At 38.6% G+C, this 15,768-nt stretch overlaps 1 protein-coding gene across 4 annotated transcripts in view; it reads left to right on the top strand.

Annotated features, from left to right (window-relative positions):
- The window catches only part of LOC140950158 (major facilitator superfamily domain-containing protein 6-like), a 60,715-nt gene that overhangs the window by 28,744 nt on the left and 16,203 nt on the right, over positions 1-15,768 (top strand). For 3 of the 4 annotated variants that reach the window (XM_073399348.1, XM_073399349.1, XM_073399350.1), the window contains one exon: positions 7,677-7,780. The gene's annotated coding sequence lies outside the window, so the exon portion shown is untranslated. Of the gene's footprint in view, positions 1-1,485; positions 2,340-7,676; positions 7,781-15,768 lie in introns of those variants that run through there. The other variant, XM_073399351.1, reaches the window with a different exon arrangement.

Here is a 15,768-nt window from a genome sequence, read left to right as displayed (position 1 = left end):
TAACTGCTCAAAACATGAAAGTAAAAATATCACAGAAAACACAAGAGGAGGTACGAATGGACGAACTTTATAAGAACGGACTGAAACGCATTGCATTGGAGGTTTTTGAAAACTTGTTAGCCAAACAACTTTTTTAAAGTTCATCTTCTTTGTTTGTAACGTTTGATATAATGCTTGAGAAACATGTTTGCTTTACAAGAAGCTTTGATTTCATCATTCACAAGTAATTTCTGAAATTCCGTAAAGAAAAAGGACGCGCGCTGGTAATGTTAACAAAATAAAGACACAGCCTAGTTAAATTTCTTTCTCCTTTCTGACTCGCACCGCCGTGGGTTTTTTCAGGTCTAATTTTTTTTCCTCTCTTTTGCTCATCCAGAACGACTTCGCCTTGAATTTTCCGTATTTCTTTTGAATTCTCACGCAGTTTTAAATTATATTCTTAGTACTTCATAAAGAGCGTACTCGTCGGTCTACCTTAGTTACAAAGAAAAGGTTTTGGTAGGTTTGTGCTGTAGCTTAACGTCATTCTTTAATCCTGGTATGCGGAATTTTGTTTTAGGTATTTTCCTTTATCTCTTATCTCTTGTCACCTCTTCCTTTAGCAATGTATTCACTCCAAATTGTAAACATTTTTGACTTTTTATAAGATTTGTTTTTCTACCCACGTCAGTTAGCGCGATGTTTGTGTTTCTATAATACTGATTTACATACCACCAACGAAGCGGTTTGAAATTCGGCAGTATTGTAAGATTTCATTATTCGCCATTTTGTTTAACTGGTACTTTGATCATTTACCTTTCAAATGCGTGATAAGGGCGTGGTTGATAATGTGGCCGTAATAGACACGGTTTATGTTCTAGACGTAATGGTTAATTATTTATCAAACTGTTGTAAATCAGGTTGTAAAGGGGTGCCTACTAAACAGCAACAAAATGACATTAAAACGCAATACAATTGGCGAAAGACAACGATGGTTGCTTAAAGATTGTCTTGTGTAGAAGTTTCTCTAATGAGTCAAAGGCGCAGTGCGCTAATCTTGTCTGCCGGTCACAAGAAAGAATCTCTTTGCGTCTACATCTTCAACAAGATCTGTTTGTTTGTTCTTAATTTAGGCGATATCGTTGCTGTTGCTCTTGTTCTTTTGGTCCAAAAAACTGTTTTAGCCTTGTTTTTTTTTTCTACATTTGGAACCTCCGAGATTATATTTCGCTGTTACTTAAAATTACACTTTTAAGGTACACTCATTTCGTTAGAACGTCTGATTTTGATGCCGAGGTTGAATCGAGCCTCAATTGTCTCGCCCTCCTCCCCCTCCCCCACGTCTCCTCCCCCTTGTCTCCCCCTGCCCTCCCCCCCTCCCCTCCCTCTCCCACCTTTTCTCCTCTTTTCCCCTCCGTCGCTTGTTTACTTTTTTTCGCCATGTTTTCATGTTCTAAGCGTTGGACGGCGTTCAAAAGTACCGACATGTGCTGAAATCATATCACGAATTTGACGTAATGGGCTGTCAAGTTAACTTGTTTATATTTAATGTAAAACAAACGAGTACAGGAATGAAAAACGACACTTAAAGGTGTTTCTCGCAAGTTCAATGAGCTATGACAGGGGTTAAAATCTGCGCCGCTTTTAGCCGCAATGTTCCTGTATAAATAGGTTATTATAAAGGAAAAAAAATGTACTTAATTAGTTGATACGGGACAGTCATCCCACCATTCATCTTTGGAAAATACCCCTTAAACGAGGTTTATGACTCATAAATGCTGTTGTATGTTTTTTTGCCTTCGCTCTTCAGTAACGCGAGATGTTTTTCGATGTAGAAATGACACACGAGTGTCCTTCACCAGTAACAACTGTAGTTTTCTTTCGTAACTTGTTTATTGTAGTCTTTACCTCTTGGGGACTTAGTCGACTGTTTTATTTTTTTAGCTGACTCATATCCGGTATTTTGGCAATAATCATTTCCTTCTCTCGATGTTATCCTTTTTGCCCCGGCGTGAAGAAATCTTTTCTGTTTGAACCAGTCACGATAATTCTAAGCGAGTCACAAGATCAGAGCTGTTCGTCTTATGAGAGCCGGAAACCAGAAACCAAGGGGTCATCCGCGCCGACGATGAAAGATTCAGTATAGTAGCCACCGACTTAAACAGCGTCAGCAATTCAGGTTTGACTGGACTATGCAATAGCTCGTTTAGCAGGCGTCGTAATAATGTAGCACTCATTTCCGGTTCTCCAATCCGCTTCTTTACGGGTATTTTCAGACAAAACGATTTATGTCACTCCTAGCCAGCTTTACGGAGGCAAATCTTGATGGAATTCAGTTGAACTTTGCTGGATGAATAAAGGTCAGGAGGCAAAAACAATATCCCTTTTCGTCACAGTGAACAAAAAACCAGATATGTAATGCCTTACGGGGTTTTCTGTACATTCCTCATGCCCTGTTTTTAGTAAACATGCAACGTGGTCTTGAAACATCGACATAAAACGGATAAAATGTCGACAAACGACATAAAGATGGGTTGAAACTGCGACAGCGGCGAGGAAGAGCTCACATACAGCAGTGAATTTCTGACGGGAACATTCCATGAAAAACGACGGGTTTTGAAATTCAGACTAGGGACATACGTAACCCTCTATGACTAATGAGGGCCGCATACTTTTGGTGCTCATTTCGGCGAGATTTGACTTGACGTGGCAAACACAGTCGCTTTTCGTAATATAAAGTCTCAGTTTCTCCTGATAAAAATGAAGACCAATTTCGAAGGTGAATGAAATAGCCTAAGGCCACAGCGAATTCATTCGAGAATTCAACTGATTTATGTTCCAATCAAATTCGACAACGCAGCTGATGCAACGTGTGTGTCTTGGCTATTCAGTGCGTTCTACACTAAACCGGCATTATGTAGATGTTCATTGAAAAGCGATAAAATTGCTAAGCAAATAGACTGATACAACAGGAAATTAGACAGTAAAAGATTTACAACTCGCCTTACCTTAGATCAGTCTTGTTATTACAGCGTACTTCTTACGAAATTTTTTCCCAATTTTTCTGCAATTTCCCGCCGCAGTATGGTGCAGTGGCTCACAGAGTATGAAATATGACGCTTGCGAAGTCCCTCTCAAGTTTGTCTTTCTGAATAAATCTTGATCTCAAGTAACAAACGCATGCACCGAATTCTTGATTCAATCAATCTTGTTTCTTGTTATGCTGTTGAAATCATCAAAAAAACGCGTTAGGAACAGCAAACTAGGGTTATTTTCAGGTCAGTGCTGCCGATCCGAACAATGTCGTCAGTGGGAGTGCTGGGGGCAGTGGCTGCGGTGCGGCTTGGAAAAATATTTGACTAGACATTTGATCTTAAAATATACTACTAATCTGCGGGGGTAGCTTTCATGAAAGCAATACTACGGGACAGCGGTCAGTGCTGTTTGTTTCTTGCCAATTCGTGTTTTCGAAAACAACAAAAAAATGAGGAAGTAGCCCAAGAAGATGTAATACAATAAGGCACAATTGTGAAGTCTAAAACTTATTATCCGTTTGAAACGGGTAAAAACATTTTAAGTGTTTTTTTTTTTTATTTTTTATTTTTTTTTATTGCTGGCGAGTCTTTGCCAGACAACGTTTTACAGCATTAAGAACCAGGGAATCAAAGTTGTCGGACGTCTCGAGATGTCAAATCTCAGACTTTCGCACCTTATCCGAGACCTGTACGTGCGCATTGGTTGGTCTTGTAAATCACGTGTCAGTACTCGCAGGAGATCAAATGCGAAGATTTTACTTAACGAAATTCTTCAGGATCGCCCCATGTAAGACAATCAGGAGTCCAGAATCCGGAAGAAATGTTTGCTTGTGGAATCAGAAAACCTAGGCTTTAGCTTTGGAATCCGGGATTCGGCTCAAGGAATCCGGAATCCAAGTTCCATTGACCACGAACCCCGAATCCAGTACCTGTAATCTGGAATCCACGGCGTAGAATCCAGGATCCAAAACAGTACTCGATTACTGGATTACTGGATTACTGGATTACCTTACATGGTGCGATCTCATCACCAACCCCTCTCCTAAGCCAACATTTTTCCTTAAGTGAGAAGTAAGTGTTAATGTTAGCTTAGGGGAGGCGTAGGTGGGCAGTTTCCCGGAAACGTATAATTATCCACAGTTTCGATAGCTATCAGCCCAGGTGTAGGTAGTTTAGTTCCACATCATGTGACAAAATACCGTGCAAACAATGTGTGGGGTGCACAGCAGCGAAGCAGGTAGACAAATTGGAGTTAGGATGACAGGACATAGAAAGGTGGTAGAAATGGGCAGCAGAATTCCTGTCAGTCAGTATCATAAATCGGCCATAACAGACTATATGTGATAGAACAATCTTATTATGGATTACTAAGAAGCAAGTGGGGAAGTTGAGAAAGAGGGTGACAAGAAAGGCATACACATCAGAGCAAACATACCAAGAACATGGATAAGGGAGGGATACCAGCCACCTCCCATATGAAAACTCCCAAGTGATTCTTCCAATTCCCTGGTTGACCCCAAAACTATGACTGCGCATGACGGCCTATTTACTATTTTTGAGAAAGATGTTTGGCAACAAACAAACTGTTCACATCTCTAGAAGATAAAACTGGCTATGTATAAAGAATGAATTGATTATCATTCAGTCAGGTTAAAATTATTGAGAGCGAACAATTTTTACCCGATGTATAGACTCTCTGGTCGAATTCGATCGAACGCTTTCCATTTTTCCAATCGCTCGAAAGAATTATTTGACTCCAAGGGCTACATTTCCCATAGCGAACGAGAAATGTAATCAGCAATCAAACATTTTACCTACCCTATGTGATAACAATCTTTTACACGAATCTTTTTCTCATCTTTCCTTGCTTCAGTTATATCATCCTGTCCTCTTCTTTTTTTAACTTCTATTTTGCAACATTTTTTAGCCCTTTGCTAATGACGCTTCGGGTATCGTGCGGAGTATATATAATATAATTGTCCTTTGTCAACTGGGCCACCTAAACATTTAATTTGACCGGAAAATTTGAGACTCTTGCTCTATAGGGAAGATAACCTTCTGTGGTATCAACCAGTGACCTCAAATTAATTTACAACGCCGCCGGACGTAGCGAAAATCATCAACAGTGTAAGGCCAGGGTCAACACGGAATTTCGCATGTGATGAGCGCTAATGAGCGAGAACAAGATATTCTATCCATAAGCAGTGGGTTCGTCATATGCGAAGTTGTGACTGTTGACCTGAGGCTCGTTTCTCGAATGTCCCACTCACTTTTCCGGGCCCGCGCCCTGAAGGCTGTTTGGTGTTTGCTGTATTTTCATTCAGCATCAAATTTTCAATAATTTTAAAAAACGTTACAGTGAAACTATCAGTTAACAAACCAAAATTGACTATTTTGTGGGCTAGGAACTGTGCTAACATTCAAAAGGTTTTGATGTCAAAATTTGCCTTCAGTATTGACATTGTTAGGGGAAACTGATGTTGGTCACTCTTCTGGAATCCTCAGTGATAAGCTACAAATTGGAAAGTTTCTTAACTTTATGGACTCGTCTTGAAAATCGGCTTGTCTATGCAATCAGAGGCTGACTAAGCCACGAAATTTAGTGAACATTCATATATCACTTTTTTTTTTTCAACCGTTGGGCCTCCATAGGACAGGAGTCACAAGTTTTTCTCCAAGTTATTTTACAACAAGGTTTTACGCCCGGGTTTTTTACGGAACAGTTTATTCGGTCTTTAATTGAAACATTTTGACCAGGTGCAATGACAATCGGCTGCTGTAATATGATATGGGTAATACGAGGTTAACTAAGTCATCAAAGGCTAGTTTTTCGTTTTTTATGGGTCAAGAATGTGTCAAAAACAGTAACCGATATCAATGTCTGCCGTTTTGCCTCAGCTTTCAACTCCGTTATGTGCATTATCTCGTTTTCAGCTTATTTTCAGTTTCTGTAGAATGTTTTAACAGTTTTTTTAATTCACTCAGGCGGGGTTCGTCTTTTTGCGTTTCGGTTCGTCTTGTAAGAACAGGAATCCGGGAAGTATTTCCTTGCGGAATCCGGAATCCCTCTGATAAGAATCCAGAATCCAAGTTTTACTGACAAAGACTGGAATCCAGAAAACAAGACTCTCTTGGATTCCCGTTTTATACCTGGGGCGATAGACGACAGAAAGGGGACGTAGGCCACGCCCATTTGCTCATACTCCTCTTACAAATTACCACTACCGGTAACTCTCATGTCTAGCTCACGCAAGCTACAATTGTAGCTAATAGTAGCTTCCTTATTTTAACCACTTGATAAACGCTTGTATTATTTTATTCGTTACGACACGTTATTCACGTACGAAAAAGGAACGATACCACTGTCATTTTCTTTAAGGCAGTCTGGTGCAGTTAAAAACATTCACCAAAATTTCTTAATTCTTCTTAGTTTGACAATTTAAACAGCGTGATTCTGCGGTCGCCCTGAAATTATGATGATAAATTTTGTTTTTTATTTTTTCATTTCCTTTTCCCAACCGAACGACCGACCCAGTTCAACAAGAGGAAGGGCGAGGGGAAAGGAAAACTTTTTGGGGCATGTTACTTACAACCAGGAGCCGAATCGGCTCCTGTTACAACTTATCAATCTTCCAAAATTCTTCGTCTTCGTGAGCGACTTCAGAAATAGGGAAGAACGTTCGAGCCTTACAATAATTTGCAATGATAAGTTGCTTGGGAGTCGTTTCATTTTTTCTAAGTTTTGAGCAATTCTACTAAAAATGTTTCATCAGGTAAAGTTTAAAAAGAGAGAGAAAGAACATGCGAGATCCCATTGAAGGATAAAATAGTTGGCTGATGTGGATAGAACTGGCCAAATCTACGATCTCAGCACTAACATTGGCAACCGACCTAAATTAATCTTTCTTTAGTCAAAACATTAGATCAATGAAATCTTCAAATCAAGCTTCTAATCATTTAAGTGCATTGTTTATTTGATTTCGATAAGTGATCCTGAGTGCTAAGTGAACATGTGTAGGCTGCAGAGTCAAGAGGTCCGTCAAGTTATCAATTCACTGCGGAATATAGTACTTTCGTGATTGGGGAGCATATTAGGGCGAAGCGATGGTTGCAACACTCCTCCTGCTGCTTCACCAGACGTAGTCATGTAATCGATAAAAATCGATATCATCGATTAAATCCGCTGATTGATATCAACTGATATCGGAAATCGATAGAAATCGAAGTCACAGAAAAAAATAATTTATAAATTATTATCAATTAACAGATCGATAACAATCGATAGTAATCGATAAAAAATCATTATCGATTTCAATCGGAAAATCTTCGATATTAATCGAAGTCACAATTTTTTTTCGTTTTTATAGATCGAAATCGAAAATCGATATTCATCGATGTTTGATGTTCATTATCGGTTTATCGATTAACTACGTCTCATGTTCCAGTTTCGATGCATTAGTCTGCCTATCTAAAGATTCTGTATAATAGAGTAACTATAATGAGCAAATCAGTGATATACCTAGATCTATGGTCCATTCCCTCGTAAACACCCACATAGGTTCGTGCAAATATGAACAGTTTCTTTTGGTAATCTCCCAAGAGCATTGCATGCTATCCAATTCTTGCTGTTGTTTTGTTAATGTTCTCTTGGTGTTTTCCTAGGGCGTTTCAAATGAGCCTGCCAAGAACCCCGCTGAGGGCGACTTAAGGAAGAAAAATGTCGTTGAGCCATGCAGGATTTTCAAGGTCCAGGAATCCTTATTTGGGTGAGTGTAATCTACCTTTGAAACACTTTACACTTTCTCTTCCAGAAGAGGCCAAAGAAAGAGAAAATTAGACAAAAATTTCAAATTTCATTTTTTTAAAATGGGGAAAACCTATAGCACACTGGCGAAGAGGTTTCATTTGAATAGTCACACCGTGGGATTTTGTCGACTGACTCAAAAGTTAGAGCCGCCTTTGATCACTTCATCTTTCCATCGGCCATCTGAGAGAGAAGGGATTGAACGTTAAACTAGTATCTATAACTTGTCCTTAACAAGTTTCCAAGCGTATAGACACGCCTATGCTTTTTCAAAGCCATATTCCGAATAAGTACAAAGCCACTTTCAGACCAAAATGATTGTCTATAGCCTCTAGTATTGGTAACTGTATCATCATAAAGTATATTGATGTCAATAACAAGTTTTCCGCGTTCCCTTCCGTTTTCATGCCACAAGGACATCGCGTGTGATTTTCTTAAACGTAATCAAGTGAGTGTTGATAGCGTAAATCCCATAATTGTTCTAAAATATCTGCTACGTCATGCTGACGATGTCGTAGAACCGAAGCAACCCACTACGGTGATCATTCTAGCCAACCATTTGAGTTGGTGGAAGTTATATTCGAGACCATAGTGACACGATTATCCTAGGCAAGGAAATAGCTTTGTCTTATATTCTTGCAGAAAGGCTTAGTTTTCGGTACATTATGTGATAGTATAAAGTCTGGGGAACATAGTTATGGACAGACTAAACTTCCGAAGCGGAAACTCTTGATCGTGTGTATAGGAAACGCTATAAAATTTTTCTTCTCTGAAATAAGACGTTAAGCTTGGAAATCTTGAGTTAATAGAGTTTGTAGGTTTTAAAAAGAAAGGTCATTTCCCGCAAACTTTAAACTTCCTTAGTAAGATCTTTTCTAAGTTCAACATGCATGAACGTAGATTCACTGAGTTGGGTAATATAAGTATTTCGTGCAGCGCCTAATCTTTGAATATAGGTTTCAAAAAGAAGCTTTGCTCGCCCCGAGACAAAAACAGGAATAAGCTCTTACCTTATCGGAAACGAAGAGTAAAATTTGCGATATAATTAGCAGCTGTTCAGGCTGACTAAGACGAGCTTAACCAGGTTGAACTGGAGGTAAAGAATTTGGAAAATGATGTAGTCTAAGTGTGTCCACTTTGTCCTTAATTCTACGCAACTCTTAAAAGGTTTTGATCTAAATCAGTCAGTTATCTCTCATAATTGATTGGAAACTCTTGGGAAGATGATTCCAAAGATATGTTAGCATTCAACAAGCTTTGAAATGCCTCTGCATGTAATTTTATTTCAAAAAAATGAATATAACGCCGAGACTTAAAACTCGTCTGGTGGCAGCCGGATTAGGATACGGACCTCTTGTTAAAGAACATTATGACGATCCGAGTGGACCGCTAGCCAAACTCATGCCGAAACTATCTTAAAAGGGAATAATGGGGAGACGCTGTTGTGTGTGTCCTAATAAAAATTCTCTCCCTTCCGAATTTCTAATCACGACTGAATACTGCCCCTGTCAAGGACGGTTTCTTCTGTTAGTCATGATAAACAACGCGTTAGTCAGTTACGAATATACACTGAAGGACTTCCTGAAGAGCTTTTGTTTGACAAGTTTAAAAGAGGCTATGTCTTTGTGGTGAGTTGCATATTTTGGGTCAAAACCGAGCTGAAGTGAAAACCTACCATCCTAGGCTTTTCTTATGCTGGGAACGAAAGATATTAAGCGGTTCTCTTAAGGCAAAAAAGCGGCATGGCCAATTAAGTGGGTTTTTCTTGGACGGCACTAGAAGTAGGCTTTTAACGACGAAATACAACTGTTTTTCGTCACTGCAACTTCTAACATGTATTTTAAGAAAAGGAGGTCTCAAATCTCAAGATAGAGAACTTATTACATCATACACAAGATTTCGATTCCATCACGGAATCTTTATCAAGTTACGGAACTGCTTAGTTTATCAAAAGACAGTCATAATAGAAATGGGAGTGTTTGTAAATGGCTCCAGCGAGTCGAGGCGGTCATTTAGCCGGGCAGGACAGTGTAAGAAATGGCTTTGATGCTTAGTTTCACAGGAAATTCGTTTCTTGGGGTACAGTGCAATAATGTGTTTTGATACGAATTTTTAAGTTTTCAGCACGTTACGTAGCCCTTCATGTATTTGTTTTCTGTATAAATCTTTGCTCTTTGACTTTCTACTATTCTCCGACGAGGCATTTCATAGTCGTGTATCATCACCTCGTCTTGAACAAAAAAGTTGAATTTCAGCTTGGCCTCAGTACAAGAAGTGCTCTGAACTTTTGCTTGCATCTTTGTCTAATTTCAGTATTGTTTAATTGGAAGATGGCGTCTCTAGGTTTTTGTCTATCGGGATAGTAAGCGTGTTAACCTTCTTGACAGACAGGAAAATCTATTTGTCCCAGACGAGCGGAGGGTACTTATTTCGAGCCCTGCAATTGTAGAAATTGCCTCAGTTTTCTTAGCAGTTTCTCAAGGAGTGAAATTTATGGGTGGTTGCCCATGTTGAACTAGTATAAGTAATTGTAGAAGGGTTTATCAGGGACACGCGGGAATAGATCTTGGGCAATTTCTCACACGGCTAGCTTTCCTTCGCACGTTTTTCCTGTCGCAATTCTGCATCAGTGCTAGAAAACTAGTCAGTGAACGAAAAGCTTTTCAAAATAGTTGTTCGTATAGATAATGCCTTAAACGTGATCTTTAGTCATTACCTTTTGTCACTGATAAGGCTAAGAATTGATATGTACATTTTTAATTTAAAACCTAGTAGGTCTCAGTGATTCAGGCAGTCTTGGGTTCTCCTTGATATGGACACATCGCTAATACCGCGTCTGTTCAGTTCTTCTTTAGTCCACCCTTTATGTCGATATTAACACTGACTCTGTCAGTCAACTATGATGACATTTATAAATGGAGCTTCAAGTTTTGCAGTGAGTTTGCTGTTGTCCATCTCATTAGGATTTTGACTATTTTGTCCGCACTAGTTTCTTTTGGTGCATGCTGTTTTTTCTTACAATTTTGGTTTGAGATGTAACGGAGTTAGTATGTATTGTTAAATAAGGACGCTGGAACCTTGAATTTTTAGTTGAGAATAGAACACTGCTATTCAAGATGCATGTTTTCACAGAGCTGTGTTGTTTTCAAGTTTGCTCGGCATTTTTGCTGCCGCGGATAATCTTCGAAAAACAAGATAGTGTGGCAACGAATTATTGTAGAATTAAGGACATTATCGTTTCATTTACTTACTATCGTAGTCTAACTCCACTTTGAAGGTCGCCTCGAACAACATCCGCAGCCCAAAAAACCGCTTTTATCACGACAACGGCGCATTATCACGAGTTGCGATGTCGACAGTCGATACTGGAACCCTTTCAGTTGTTCGTAGTTAGTTGAAGATATCAGCTTTCTTGACCTCTAGATTTATCCCATTCCTTTAGAAGCGATATCCGAACAGTAGTTTATAGGAGTATACTTCATTACATACGGCTTTTGGCTACCAGGCGCGTCAAAACTTCCGCTGTGTTTGAAGTGGGCAGGCCTCCTAAAACGCCCCCAAAACACCACAGGCCTTAATTTTCAACTAGATACACGCGTTCAGTCTTCTGTGCCTTCGTTTCTCTCGGTGACGAAGCAGTAAACACGTATTTAACACTGTGTAATAGTTTACTGTGATTACTTTATCAAGAGAGCATTCGCAAGGAACAGTCAAGGAATTCTTCAGTGAAATGAAACTTCCTGGCGGGATGTTTGCCTTGTAATACTTTTTGGCTCGTCATTCAGCGAGAAATCAGTTGTGAGCTCGATAAAACTGTGTGATATCGATGAGCGTCAAGGGCAATGACTAAATAACTTACCTTTGATATCAGTTTTAATCGAATAACCTCTGCCCGTAAAGTCATTTCGGCACTTATGACACGGACGCAGTTGTAATGAAGAGACTCTGTTATTAAAACCCATCTAACACGTCTAAAGTTTTCATACAAACCTCACTCTCAAATGGTCTTCTCTCCGAATAGTTCAATACACAATAACTCTCTTAATGGCGAATAATGTAACTTCGATATGACTGAGTTTCCTTTCGGGGAGAGTTCGTGTTGTCATTAGTTCAAGAACAATGTACGTGTGGGCGTTTTTGGGGGTTGGGTCAGTCCGTAGTTTTGACAACGCTTTAAAGTTGATTGGCACTTGTCAACACGATTTTGTAAATAACTGAAAAAATGTGAACGTATCAAGTGAGCCCAGGTAAGTAAAGCGACGAGAATCTCGTCTTGAGGACTCTTTCCTTTGAAAAATCGTGAACTCTATGTAACAAAGCGTTTTCGCACAAGTTTAACAGCGTAACACTAGCAAGGAAACTGTCACGACACAAACAAAGGCATTAGAAGTCTTCTTAGAAAACAATACATCTATCTGTTTTCATAAAAAAAATGAGCGACACTTTTTTTCTTAAATGTAAATAGTTCTTGTTTTTCTATTGGCTCAGAAGAAGGAAGTTTATGTTCAGTAATTTCCCGCTCATATTGTGCAACCCTGCCGGAAAAACCGGAGGGAACTTAAGTGTAGTTTGTTGAGGGCTCGCCGAGGCCTTTAAACCGAGACTCGACCGAACTTTTAAAACAGGAGACTCTTGCAATGAGCCTGATTCTTGTTATTTCGCACGCAGGATTTTAAAGTATTCTTAAGGGGTATTTTTGATATAACTGTCATCGTAGAATTGGATTTTTTTTAAAAAGGTTGTAACTACACTTATACATACCGCCAACCAAATGCCCTGTTGAAGGCTTCACTTCTGGTCCGGAAAAATCATCCTTCTTTAAGACGCTAAATACTGAGATTGTAAACCCAGTTTAAGACTCAAAACACCGAGAACTATACCCTCTTAAGCGGCACATACCCACTTAGGCAATATAAGGGAGGGTCCCCCGGAACGGGCTGCAGGAAACACTCGAATCGATGGCCATTTTTCAGACAAGGAAACTAGTAAGAAATAATGTCAACCGTGCCTTTGTGTGAGGCGGATAAAGCAGAATGATTTTCATAAAAGTGGATGTCTAAAAGTAGGAAACATCTGTAAGAGGTAAATGAATGTTTGAAATCATGAATGAAGCGTCTGAATTTTGTGTTTACACTTGTCAACGACTGTTTATATTTGAAAAAAGAAACAAATTAAATGCTACAACTAGACTGGAAAACCATTAACTGTATAAATTACGTGACCGCACGCCTTCTTACGAACAGGAAATCCCTGATCTGAAGGTACATACATACATACTTTATTAACGTGACTAACACTTAGCTATAAAGCTAGTTTACAGGTCAGTCACGAAGGAATGTTGCATTATTATTTGCATTATTTTGGGGGCATGAAAGTTTTTTATTTTCTAGGAAGCATATGGTAAACACCTTCTAATAAGAACCTAGTGGTTTAAGAACCTGTGCTAACACCCAAAAATATAAGAACTGTTTAGCCAAGCAAAGTGAAGCAGGTTCTTGTATGTGGGTTACAGGTAAATTTATGATAAACATTTCAACCAAGGAAATTTTTCCAGTTGATATGACAAGAAGATACTGCACCAAACTGTAATTACAAATAGAAGTATTACTGAAATTCCTACGGCGAAAACAGGTTTATAAAAATAACAGACTGTTATTGTCTTCATGGACTTTGCGTAAAGGAGGTTTTTGCAATGTACAGTTGTGAATAAATACTGTAAATTTAAGGACCAAACTCAAGTTTCTTTATATTTCTGATAGTCAACAACTATATCTCCTTCGTAGAAATTAGTATAGGTAATAGCATAATTTGTAGTGATATTTGGCATAAATACCCCATATACCACAAGTGATATTTCGAAATTGTTATACGTAATTTCACGAGCCGTTAAGCGAGTGAATTTTGAGACAATTTTGAAATATCACGCGTGGTATTTACTCAATCAGTGAATATCCTGCACTATTCACTATGCATGTACAAATCATGCTATTATTTGTTTATACTACTACCCGTAAAAGGTTTGTAATTTTCACATGTAGGCATTTCAAATTAAGTTGAAATACCACTGCTCTAAGCCAATCAAATTACAGAAATTTCTCATGTAGTAGTATAAAGAATCTAATTAACCCTTTAAGTCCCAATAGTGTTCAACAACAATCTTCTCCTAACAACATCCATACACTGTCAAGAGATAAAGTAATGAGAATTAATAAAATGATCACCATAGAGAAAATTCCATGATCTTTTATCAAATTCTCTCAACTAATTCTTAAAGTATGTATGGAGATCAGTTTGGAGAATTTGTATGTGGATATTGGCGCTTAAAGGGTTAACAACCTACTTAGCCTAAATTGCCAATAAGTACCCCAAAATAAAAGAACCTTTCTGCCAGACCCCCCAAAATACAGGTTCTTAGCTATATGTGGGTCAGTGTTTACTGTATTTCTGTAACTATTGATCATGATTCTTAAGGCAGATGAGGCACCTGGTTTCTTTCTCAACCTGGAACAACCCGCTTGATTTTAATTTTTTCTCCATTATCTCAATTGTATTTTATATAGTAATTTAGTTCTAAATTTTTTTGGTGGAGCCCCTGGCTCGTATTATATAGTAATTTACTGTTCATACTTGTATTCTGGGTAGAACGTATTTCGTAGAGCGCTCAATTCATTTGATTGAAGAGCATTGACTATTAATAATCACAGGAGTTCAGGCTTCAGGAGTAATCATTGATCGTTTATTGCGACAGTGCTGTTTCGTATGGTCCGAAAATTGTAGGACCACACTCATCAGGCAACTTCAACGATTGACCGTTAAAATTAAAAGCTGGCAGTAAAATATAGGGATGCGTTAAGAGATAGTATTTAGGTAACAGATGGATTGTATCTTAGTTACGTTACTCTAGAGTTCTGAAGTACATATCTGTAATTTACTGTTAAATTTTTTGATTGAGCCCCTGGTTCGGAAGACTGGGTAACCACTGCCAACGATATCAACGTAAACTTACTTACCTATTTTTTTTGGCAAATCAGTGGGCCTCACTGCCTGACAAAGCTAGAAGTACCGCTTATTTTTAACGGTTTCCTTATTATCTTTCGTCAGTTTATTTTTAATTTCGTTCGATTCGGAAATACTAGCAGTAATACTACTCTAAATAAACACTGAATATGGAAATAAGAGGGGTTTTGACGCCTATATGTATAACCTTAAAACAAGATATTCAAACGGCAGGCTGATCACGAAGAAGTGATCATAAGTAAGCAAAATATAGTATGAAACTGTAAATCAAATTTGTTAGAACAAGTTCGCATACGGTTTGTAGAGACAAAACCTTCATCGGGGACGAGAAGTGATCATAAGTAAGCAAAATATAGTATGGAACTGTAAATCAAATTTGTTAGAACAAGTTCGCATACGGTTTGTAGAGACAAAACCTTCATCGGGGACGGTACAATTGTAAAAGAAAAACAACAACTTAAAAAGATTGTTAAAATAAACAAATAAATACTTGACGTTAAAACCTACGTCCGTCACTTTGTTACGCTTTTAAACGTGTAACTTGATATGACCCAAACAAAGCTGGACAAAGTCCAAAACGTCTCAAATAGTTAAGCGAAGGTGGAGTTTCCGCGAATGTGCTAGATTCTTTCAGTAAGAATTCCTTACATTTGAAATTCTGTTTTTGCGCGTCATTCAGTTGAATTTGGAGTTAAAATACTAAGCTCCTGTAAATTCTCTTTTGCTGGCAGCAAAACAAAGTTTGTCTCTGCTAGATAATTGGAATTTTATGATACTGTGGTCTTTTACTTACAGTCTTACAGTCACAGCAGTGTACGTATTAAGGCCGCGGTCCTTCTTTTGTGGAAATGCTTCTCAGCGAGGGGGGGAGGGGGGGGTGGTGGTTGCTGTCTTTTTGTGCGAACCTTGATCATGTTAACATCAAAATACAAT

The sequence above is a fragment of the Porites lutea genome, chromosome 10 (assembly GCF_958299795.1).
Source record: "Porites lutea chromosome 10, jaPorLute2.1, whole genome shotgun sequence".
In the NCBI taxonomy this organism is placed as follows: domain Eukaryota; kingdom Metazoa; phylum Cnidaria; class Anthozoa; order Scleractinia; family Poritidae; genus Porites; species Porites lutea.
The sequence above is the reverse complement of the archived record's forward strand: the minus strand, read 5'-3'. Positions and strand labels throughout refer to the sequence as shown.